This window comes from Panulirus ornatus, chromosome 13 (assembly GCF_036320965.1).
Source record: "Panulirus ornatus isolate Po-2019 chromosome 13, ASM3632096v1, whole genome shotgun sequence".
NCBI classification, from domain to species: domain Eukaryota; kingdom Metazoa; phylum Arthropoda; class Malacostraca; order Decapoda; family Palinuridae; genus Panulirus; species Panulirus ornatus.
In genome coordinates, this window is record NC_092236.1 from 42798758 (window position 1) to 42809869 (window position 11112).

The 11112-nt window shown below is 41.1% G+C and overlaps 4 non-coding genes across 4 annotated transcripts; 2 read left to right on the top strand and 2 right to left on the bottom strand.

The window, feature by feature from the left end:
• Nucleotides 1–1696: 1696 nt before the first annotated feature.
• Nucleotides 1697–1769, bottom strand: TRNAA-AGC (transfer RNA alanine (anticodon AGC)). The gene has a single exon. It is a non-coding gene; the product is annotated as a tRNA-Ala (tRNA).
• A 7-nt stretch (nt 1770–1776) lies between these two features.
• TRNAA-UGC (transfer RNA alanine (anticodon UGC)) lies at nt 1777–1848 on the bottom strand. Its single transcript has one exon. It is a non-coding gene; the product is annotated as a tRNA-Ala (tRNA).
• Nucleotides 1849–4754: 2906 nt separating this feature from the next.
• Nucleotides 4755–4826, top strand: TRNAA-UGC (transfer RNA alanine (anticodon UGC)). Its single transcript has one exon. It is a non-coding gene; the product is annotated as a tRNA-Ala (tRNA).
• A 7-nt stretch (nt 4827–4833) lies between these two features.
• On the top strand, nt 4834–4906 carry TRNAA-AGC (transfer RNA alanine (anticodon AGC)). The gene has a single exon. It is a non-coding gene; the product is annotated as a tRNA-Ala (tRNA).
• The last annotated feature ends 6206 nt before the right edge of the window (nt 4907–11112 follow it).

An 11112-nucleotide genomic window follows, 5' to 3' on the forward strand; every position in this document is an offset into this window, starting at 1 on the left:
AAGCTGGTGACGGAGTTTGGTAAAGTGTGTGGAAGAAGAAAGTTAAGAGTAAATGTCAATAAGAGCAAGGTTATTAGGTACAGTAGGGTTGAGGGTCAAGTCAATTGGGAGGTGAGTTTGAATGGTGAGAGGCTGGAGGAAGTGAAGTGTTTTAGATATCTGGGAGTGGATCTGTCAGCGGATGGAACCATGGAAGCGGAAGTGGATCATAGGGTGGGGGAGGGGGCGAAAATTTTGGGAGCCTTGAAAAATGTGTGGAAGTCGAGAACATTATCCCGGAAAGCAAAAATGGGTATGTTTGAAGGAATAGTAGTTCCAACAATGTTGTATGGTTGCGAGGCGTGGGCTATGGATAGAGTTGTGCGCAGGAGGATGGATGTGCTGGAAATGAGATGTTTGAGGACAATGTGTGGTGTGAGGTGGTTTGATCGAGTAAGTAACGTAAGGGTAAGAGAGATGTGTGGAAATAAAAAGAGCGTGGTTGAGAGAGCAGAAGAGGGTGTTTTGAAATGGTTTGGGCACATGGAGAGAATGAGTGAGGAAAGATTGACCAAGAGGATATATGTGTCGGAGGTGGAGGGAACGAGGAGAAGAGGGAGACCAGATTGGAGGTGGAAAGATGGAGTGAAAAGGATTTTGTGTGATCGGGGCCTGAACATGCAGGAGGGTGAAAGGAGGGCAAGGAATAGAGTGAATTGGAGCGATGTGGTATACAGGGGTTGACGTGCTGTCAGTGGATTGAATCAAGGCATGTGAAGCGTCTGGGGTAAACCATGGAAAGCTGTGTAGGTATGTATATTTGCGTGTGTGGACGTGTGTATGTACATGTGTATGGGGGGGGTTGGGCCATTTCTTTCGTCTGTTTCCTTGCGCTACCTCGCAAACGCGGGAGACAGCGACAAAGTATAAAAGAAAAAAAAAAAAAAAAAAAAATATATGTGTATATATATATATATATATATATATATATATATATATATATATATATATATATATATATATATATATATATATATATATATATATATATATATACAGAGAGAGAGAGAGAGAGAGAGAGAGAGAGAGAGAGAGAGAGAGAGAGAGAGAGAGATTGATAGATAAGATATGGAAAACGCAAACAAAATATAAGAACACTCGGGAAAACGAAGAACATAGCACATAAAAGTAAGAGATAACACTACAAGCGAGACAAACAACAGAATCATGAAGGGTAGCATCAGTAAAAATCTAATATAACATGTGGAAACAGAAATATAGAAAACTTACAGTTAAGCTAAATCACAGAAAAATAGTATTACACGAGGCAGGAATAAAGAAAATCCATCACCAAATACACTAAGTAGGTCAAGCGAGGCTGACATGTTCGCTCGTAATGAACAACAACATGGTAGGTCACTCTGGAAGATTCAGTCGAAGTAATATGGTATGTGAGTACTGATACAGACTTGCATCTGGACCATCTTCTTTAAACAAAGTTAACATACATTGAATAAACCAATCATATATATTTTTCATTATGCTGAAGGAACCACCGTGTGCAGTTTGAGAAATTGTTTTACAATAATTGTTCTACAATGAAATGAATGTGGTACATAATGTTGTTGTGGCAGGTGATTTGGTAACCCGCAGGTAAAGGTGTTCTGGAATAGATCTTTCTGGCACAAAATATAACTGCATAAAACGTTTAGGCTTGTGGAGATGCGGGGCATCGATCCCCGTACCTCTCGCATGCTAAGCGAGCGCTCTACCATCTGAGCTACATCCCCATGACCCTGGAGGTGCCGGGGATCGAACCCGGGGCCTTTCACATGCAAAGCGAACGCTCTACCACTGAGCTACACCCCCTTGCATGTTCAGCGCTAGGGTAGCATAAGTAACTTTTCATTTTTCCTAAAATGCACTAGATTAGAAAATAACTGATTCAGATTCCATACATTTCCGTTAGTATAAACTTAAAATAGCAATATGTGTAGTAACAAAATTATACAGGGATCTTTCTCTGTACGATAGATAACTTTACATTGTGTTTTCAAGATATGCAGTCTACAGTCACATGTTTCTGATAAGCTCCATAAATGCTCGGTAAACTATGTGACGAATATCAGTGTGGTTTCAGAAGTGGCAGAGGATGTGTGGATCAGGTGTTTGCTTTGAAGAATTTGTGTGAGAAATATTAAGAAAAACAGATGGATTTGAATGTAGCATTTATGGATCTAGAGAACACATAGGATTGACAGACATGGTTTGTGGAAGGTCTTAAGATTATATGCTGTAGGAGATAAGCTACTTGAAACAATAAAAAGTTTTTACCAAGGGTGTTAGGCATGTGTATGAGTAGGAAGAGAGGAAATTGAGTGGTTCCCAGTGAAATTTGGTCTCCAGCAGGGGTGTGTGATATGCCATTAGTTGTTTAATTTGTTTATAGATGGAGTGCTTGAGGAATTAGATGCAAGAGCTTTGGATGGAGGGGTGAGTATGCAGTCTCTTGGAGATGAGAGGTCATGGGAAGTGAATCAGTTGTTGTTTGCCAGTGATACAGCTCTGGTGGTTGATTCGAGTGAGAAACTGCAGAAGTTGTTGACTGAATTTGGAAAAGTGTGTGAAAGGAGATAGTTGAGAGTAGATGAGAATAAGAGAAAAATTATTAGGTTCGGTAGGATAAGGGTATGATATTGTTGGAACTACTAAAGTTCCCATCTTCCACACATTCGTCGTCGCTCCCAGAACATTCACACCTTCCACCACCCTGTGACTCACTTCCTCTTCATTGGTTCCTTTTGCGACTAAGTCCAAACCCAGATACCTAAAACACTCCACTGCCTCAAGTTTTTCGCCTTTAAAACTTGCATCCCATTTATCTTGTCCTTTATCCTACCAAACCTAATATTTTTTCTCTTATTCACATTTACTCTCTATTTTCTCCTTTCAGACACTTCCAAACTCAGTCACCAACTTCTGAAGTTTCTCACTCGAATCAACCACCAGAGTTGTATCATCGGCGAACAACAACTGATTCACATCTCGGGACCTCTCATCTCCAACAGACTGCATACTCACCCCTCAATCCAAAGTTCTTGCACTTAATTCCTTAACCACTCCATCCATAAACAAATTAAACAACAAATGGTATATGACACACCACTGCCGGAGACCAAATTTCACTGGGAACCACTCAATATCCTCTCTTCCTACTCATACACATGCCTTACATCCTTGGTAAAAACTTTTCACTGCTTATAATAGCTTACCTCGTACAGCATATAATCTTAAGACCTTCCACAAACCAACTCTGTCAATCCTAAGTGTTCTCTAGATCCATAAATGCTACATACAAATCCATTTGCTTTTTTAAGTATTTTTCACATACATTCGTCAAAGCAAACATCCGATCCACACATCCTCTACCACTTCTGAAACCACACTGATATTCTTCACATTTAGGGAGTTTACCAGAAACATGTGACTGTAGACTGGAAAAGGTGCATAGCTTCACAACTCGATGTAAAGTTACCTATCGTACAGAGAAAGATCCCTCTATAATTTTGTTACTACACATATTGTTTTTTTTTTTTTTTTTTTTTTATACTTTGTCGCTGTCTCCCGCGTTTGCGAGGTAGCGCAAGGAAACAGACGAAAGAAATGGCCCAACCGCCCCCCCCCCCATACACATGTACATACACACGTCCACACACGCAAATATACATACCTACACAGCTTTCCATGGTTTACCCCAGACGCTTCACATGCCTTGATTCACTCCACTGACAGCACGTCAACCCCTGTATACCACATCGCTCCAATTCACTCTATTCCTTGCCCTCCTTACACCCTCCTGCATGTTCAGGCCCCGATCACACAAAATCTTTTTCACTCCATCTTTCCACCTCCAATTTGGTCTCCCTCTTCTCCTCGTTCCCTCCACCTCCGACACATATATCCTCTTGGTCAATCTTTCCTCACTCATTCTCTCCATGTGCCCAAACCATTTCAAAACACCCTCTTCTGCTCTCTCAACCACGCTCTTTTTATTTCCACACATCTCTCTTACCCTTACGTTACTTACTCGATCAAACCACCTCACACCACACATTGTCCTCAAACATCTCATTTCCAGCACATCCATCCTCCTGCGCACAACTCTATCCATAGCCCACGCCTCGCAACCATACAACATTGTTGGAACCACTATTCCTTCAAACATACCCATTTTTGCTTTCCGAGATAATGTTCTCGACTTCCACACATTTTTCAAGGCTCCCAAAATTTTCGCCCCCTCCCCCACCCTATGATCCACTTCCGCTTCCATGGTTCCATCCGCTGACAGATCCACTCCCAGATATCTAAAACACTTCACTTCCTCCAGTTTTTCTCCATTCAAACTCACCTCCCAATTGACTTGACCCTCAACCCTACTGTACCTAATAACCTTGCTCTTATTCACATTTACTCTTAACTTTCTTCTTCCACACACTTTACCAAACTCAGTCACCAGCTTCTGCAGTTTCTCACATGAATCAGCCACCAGCGCTGTATCATCAGCGAACAACAACTGACTCACTTCCCAAGCTCTCTCATCCCCAACAGACTTCATACTTGCCCCTCTTTCCAGGACTCTTGCATAACACCCACATATTGTTATTTTAAGATTATACTAACGGAAATGTATGGAATCTCAATCAGTTATTTTCTAATCTAGTGCATTTTAGGAAAAATGAAAAGTTACTTATGCTACCCTAGCGCTGAACATGCAAGGGGGCGTAGCTCAGTGGTAGAGCGTTCGCTTTGCATGTGAAAGGCCCCGGGTTCGATCCCCGGCACCTCCAGGGTCATGGGGATGTAGCTCAGATGGTAGAGCGCTCGCTTAGCATGCGAGAGGTACGGGGATCGATGCCCCGCATCTCCACAAGCCTAAACGTTTTATGCAGTTATATTTTGTGCCAGAAAGATCTATTCCAGAACACCTTTACCTGCGGGTTACCATATCACCTGCCACAACAACATTATGTACCACATTCATTTCATTGTAGAACAATTATTGTAAAACAATTTCTCAAACTACACACGGTGGTTCCTTCAGCATAATGAAAAATATATATGATTGGTTTATTCAATGTATGTTAACTTTGTTTAAAGAAGATGGTCCAGATGCAAGTCTGTATCAGTACTCACATACCATATTACTTCGACTGAATCTTCCAGAGTGACCTACCATGTTGTTGTTCATTACGAGCGAACATGTCAGCCTCGCTTGACCTACTTAGTGTATTTGGTGATGGATTTTCTTTATTCCTGCCTCGTGTAATGCTATTTTTCTGTGATTTAGCTTAACTGTAAGTTTTCTATATTTCTGTTTCCACATGTTATATTTAAATTTTTACTGATGCTACCCTTCATGATTCTGTTGTTTGTCTCGCTTGTAGTGTTATCTCTTACTTTTATGTGCTATGTTCTTCGTTTTCCCGAGTGTTCTTATATTTTGTTTGCGTTTCCTATATCTTATCTATCCATCTATCTATCAATCTATATGTATGTATATATATATAAATATATGTATACACACACATATATATATATATATATATATATATATATATATATATATATATATATATATATATATATATATATATATATATATATATATATTTTGCTTTGTCGCTGTCTCCTGCATTTGCGAGGTAGCGCAAGGAAACAGAAGAAAGAAATGGCCCAACCCACACCCATACACATGTATATACATACACGTCCACACACGCAAACATACACACCCATACATTTCAATGTACACATATATATACACACAGAGACACATACATATATACCCATGCACACAATTCACACTGCCTGCCTTTATTCATTCCCATCGCCACCTCGCCACATATGGAATACCATCCCCCTCCCCCCTCATGTGTGCGAGGTAGCGCTAGGAAAAGATAACAAAGGCCCCATTCGTTCACACTCAGTCTCCAGCTGTCATGCAATAATGCCCGAAACCACAGCTCCCTTTCCACATCCAGGCCCCACACAACTTTCCATGGTTTACCCCAGACGCTTCACATGCCCTGATTCAATCCACTGACAGCACGTCAACCCCGGTATACCACATCGTTCCAATTCACTCTATTCCATGCCCACCTTTCACCCTCCTGCATGTTCAGGCCCCGATCACTCAAAATCTTTATCACTCCATGTTTCCACCTGCAATTAGGTCTCCCACTTCTCCTCGTTCCCTCCACCTCTGACACATATATCCACTTGGTCAATCTTTCCTCACTCATTCTCTCCATGTGTCCAAACCATTTCAAAACACCCTTTTCTGCTCTCTCAACCTCGCTCTTTTTATTTCCACACATCTCTCTTACCCTTACATTACTTACTCGATCAAACCACCTCACACCACACATTGTCCTCAAACATCTCATTTCCAGCACATCCACCCTCCTGCGCACAACTCTATCCATAGCCCACGCCTCGCAACCATACAACATTGTTGGAACCACTATTCCTTCAAACATACCCATTTTTGCTTTCCGAGATAAAGTTCTCGACTTCCACACATTCTTCAATGCTCCCAGGATTTTCGCCCCCTCCCCCACCCTATGATTCACTTCCGCTTCCATGGTTCCATCCGCTGCCAGATCCACTCCCAGATATCTAAAACACTTTACTTCCTCCAGGTTTTCTCCGTTCAAACTTACCTCCCAATTGACTTGACCCTCAACCTATTGTACCTAATAAGCTTGCTCTTATTCACATTTACTCTTAACTTTCTTCTTTCACACACTTTACCAAAGTCAGTCACCAGCTTCTGCAGTTTCTCACATGAATCAGCCACCAGCGCTGTATCATCAGCGAACAACAACTGACTCACTTTCTCTCTCCTCCACAACAATATATATATATATTTTTTTCTTTTTTTTTTTTTTGCTTTGTCGCTGTCTCCCGCGTTTGCGAGGTAGCGCAAGGAAACAGACGAAAGAAATGGCCCAACCCACCCCCCCATACACATGTATATACATACGTCCACACACGCAAATATACATACCTACACAGCTTTCCATGGTTTATCCCAAACGCTTCACATGCCCTGATTTAATCCACTGACAGCACGTCAACCCCGGTATACCATATCGATCCAATTCACTCTATTCCTTGCCCTCTTTTCACCCTCCTGCATGTTCAGGCCCCGATCACACAAAATCTTTTTCACTCCATCTTTCCACCTCCAATTTGGTCTCCCACTTCTCCTCGTTCCCTCCACCTCCGACACATATATCCTCTTGGTCAATCTTTCCTCACTCATTCTCTCCATGTGACCAAACCATTTCAAAACACCCTCTTCTGCTCTCTCAACCACGCTTTTTTTATTTCCACACATCTCTCTTACCCTTACGTTACTTACTCCAACAAACCACCTCACACCACACATTGTCCTCAAACATCTCATTTCCAACACATCCATCCTCCTGCGCACAACTCTATCCATAGCCCACGCCTCGCAACCATACAACATTGTTGGAACGACTATTCCTTCAAACATACCCATTTTTGCTTTCCGAGATAACGTTTTCGACTTCCACACATTCTTCAAGGCTCCAAGAATTTTCGCCCCCTCCCCCACCCTATGATCCACTTCCGCTTCCATGGTTCCATCCGCTGCCAGATCCACTCCCAGATATCTAAAACACTTTACTTCCTCCAGTTTTTCTCCATTCAAACTTACGTCCCAATTGACTTGACCTTCAACCCTACTGTACCTAATAACCTTGCTCTTATTCACATTTACTCTTATATATATTCTTTTTTCTTTTATACTATTCGCCATTTCCCGCGTTAGTGCGGTAGCATTAAGATCATAGGACTGGGCCTTTGAGGGAATATCCTCACCTGGCCACCTTCTCTGTTCCTTCCTTTAGAAAAATAAAAAAGAAAACGAGAGGGGAGGGTTTCAAGCCCCACGCTCCCTTCCCTTTTAGATGCCTTCTACGACACGCAGGGAATACGTGGAAGATATTCTTTCTCCCCTATCCCCTGGTATAATACACATACATACATATATATATATATATATATATATATATATATATATATATATATATATATATATATATATATATATATATATATATATATGTATACATATATTTCATTTTATTTATTTTGCTTTATCGCTGTCTCCCGCGTTAGCGAGGTAGCGCAAGGAAACAGACGAAAGAATGGCCCAACCCACCCACATACACATGTATATACATACACGTCCACACACGCAAATATACATACCTATACATCTCAATGTACACATATATATACACACACAGACATATACATATATACACATGTACATAATTCATGCTGTCTGCCGTTATTGATTCCCATCGCCACCCCGCCACACATGGAATAACAACCCCCTCCCCCCTAATGTGTGCGAGGTATCGCTAGGAAAAGACAACAAAGGCCCCATTCGTTCACATTCAGTCTCTAGCCGTCATGTAATAATGCACCGAAACCACAACTTTCTTTCCACATCCAGGTCCCACAAAACTTTCCATGGTTAGCCCCAGACGCTTCACATGCGCTGGTTCAATCCATTGGCAGCACGTCGACCCCGGTATACCAAATCATTCCAATTCACTCTATTCCTTGCACGCCTTTCACCCTCCTGTATGTTCAGGCCACGATCACTCAAAATCTTTTTCACTCCATCTTTCCACCTCCAATTTGGTCTCCCACTTCTCCTCCTTCCCTCCACCTCTGACACATATATCCTCTTCCTCAATCTTTCCTCATTCATTCTCTCCATGTGAGCAAACCATTTCAAAACACCCTCTTCTGGTCTCTCAACCACATTCTTTTTAGAACCACACATCTCTTTTACCCTATTATTACTTACTCGATCAAACCACCTCACACCACATATTGTCCTGAAACATCTCATTTCCAGCACATCCACCCTCCTGCGCACAACTCTATCCATAGCCCACGCCTCACAACCATACAACATTGTTGGAACCACTATTCCTTCAGACATACCCATTATTGCTTTCCGGGATACTGTTCTCGACTTCCACACATTCTTCAACGCTCCCCCCCTGCCCCACCCTATGATTCACTTCCGCTTCCGTGGTTTCATCCGCTGCTAAATACACTCCCAGGTATCTAACACACTTCACTTCTTCCAGTATTTCTCCATTCAAACTTACCCCCAATTAACTTGATCATCAACCCTACTGTACCTAATAACCTTGATCTTATTCACATTTACTCTCAACTTTCTTCTTTCACACACTTTACCAACCTCATTCACCAGCTTCTGCAGTTTCTCACATGAATCAGCCACCAGCGATGTATCATCAACGAACAGCAACTGACTCACTTCCCAAGCATACTTGCCCCTCTTTCCAAAACTCTTCCATTCACCTCCCTAACAACCCCATCCATAAACAAATTAAACAACCATGGAGACATCACACACCCCTGCAGCAAACCTACATTCACTGAGAACTGATCACTTTTTTCTCTTCCTACACGCACATATGCCTTACATCTTCGATAAAAATTTTTCACTTGCCTTCCGCACCATATATTCTTAATACCTTCCACAGAGCATCTCTATCAACTCTAACATATGCCTTCTCCAGATCCATAAATGCTACATACAAATCCATTTGCTTTTCTAAGTACTTCTCACATACATTCTTCAAAGCAAACACCTAATCCACACATCTACCACTTCTGAAACCACACTGCTCTTCCCCAATCTGATGCTCTGTACATGCCTTCACCCTCTCAATCAACAACCTCCCATTTAATTTCCCAGGAATACTCAACAAACTTATACCTCTGTAATTTGAGCACTCACCTTTGTCCCCTTTGCCTTTGTACAATGGCGCTAAGCAAGCATTCCTCCAATCCTCAGGCACCTCACCATAAATTTACCAACCAGCCAACAATACAGTCACCCAATTTTTTAATAAATTCCACTGCAATACCATCTAAACCCGCTGCCTTGCGAGCTTTCATCTTCCGCAAAGCTTTTACTACCTCTTCTCTGTTTACCAAATCATTTTCCCTAACCCTCTCACTTTGCACACCACCTCGACCAAAGCACCCTATATCTGCCACTCTATCATCAGACACATTCAACAAACCTTAAAAATACTCACTCCATCTCCTCACATCACCACTACTTGTTATCACCTCCCCATTTGCCCCCTTCACCGATGTTCCCATTTGTTCCCTTGTCTTACGCACTTTATTTACCTCTTTCCAAAACATATTTTTATCCTCCCTAAAATTTAATGATACTCTCTTACCCCAACTCTCATTTGCTCTCTTTTTCACATCTTGCACCTTTCTCTTGACCTCCTGCCTCTTTCTTTTATACATCTCCTACTCATTTGCTTTATTTCCTTGCAAAAATCGTCTAAATGTCTCTCTCTTCTCTTTCACTAATAATCTTACTTCTTCATCCCACCACTCACTACCCTTTCTATTCTGCCTACCTCCCACGCTTCTTCTGCCACAAGCATCTTTTGCGCAAGCCATCACTGCTTCCCTAAATACATCCCATTCCTCCCCCACTCCTAACCATATAAATTGTCAAAATGGTTAGTTTCTTTATTAAGCCCTTTAGTGGGTAAGGTATCAAATTCTAATATCATGAACAATGTAGATTTAGTCAAAAAGCTAAACAATATCAATATTAATGTTGATTTGAAACTAGTTAGCTTTGATGTTTCCTCACTTTTCACTAAAGTTCCAGTTGATGACCTTTTAGAATATCTATTTGATGTCTTGGATGATATACATTTAACTGTTTCAAAGTCTAATTTTATTGAACTGATAAAATTGTGTATTAAAGACTGCGTATTTCAATTTAACGGAGATTATTATGCTCAAAAATTTCGTATGGCAATGGGTAACCCTCTTTCACCTGTAATAAGTAATCTTTATATGGAATTTTTTGAAACAAAATTACTAAAGGATATCTTACCTTCTAATGCAATTTGGTTTAGGTATGTAGATGATGTTCTTTGTGTTTGGCCAACAAATGAAAATTTACAAATATGTCTCCCCTTACTTAACAATTTAGTACCATCCATCAAATTT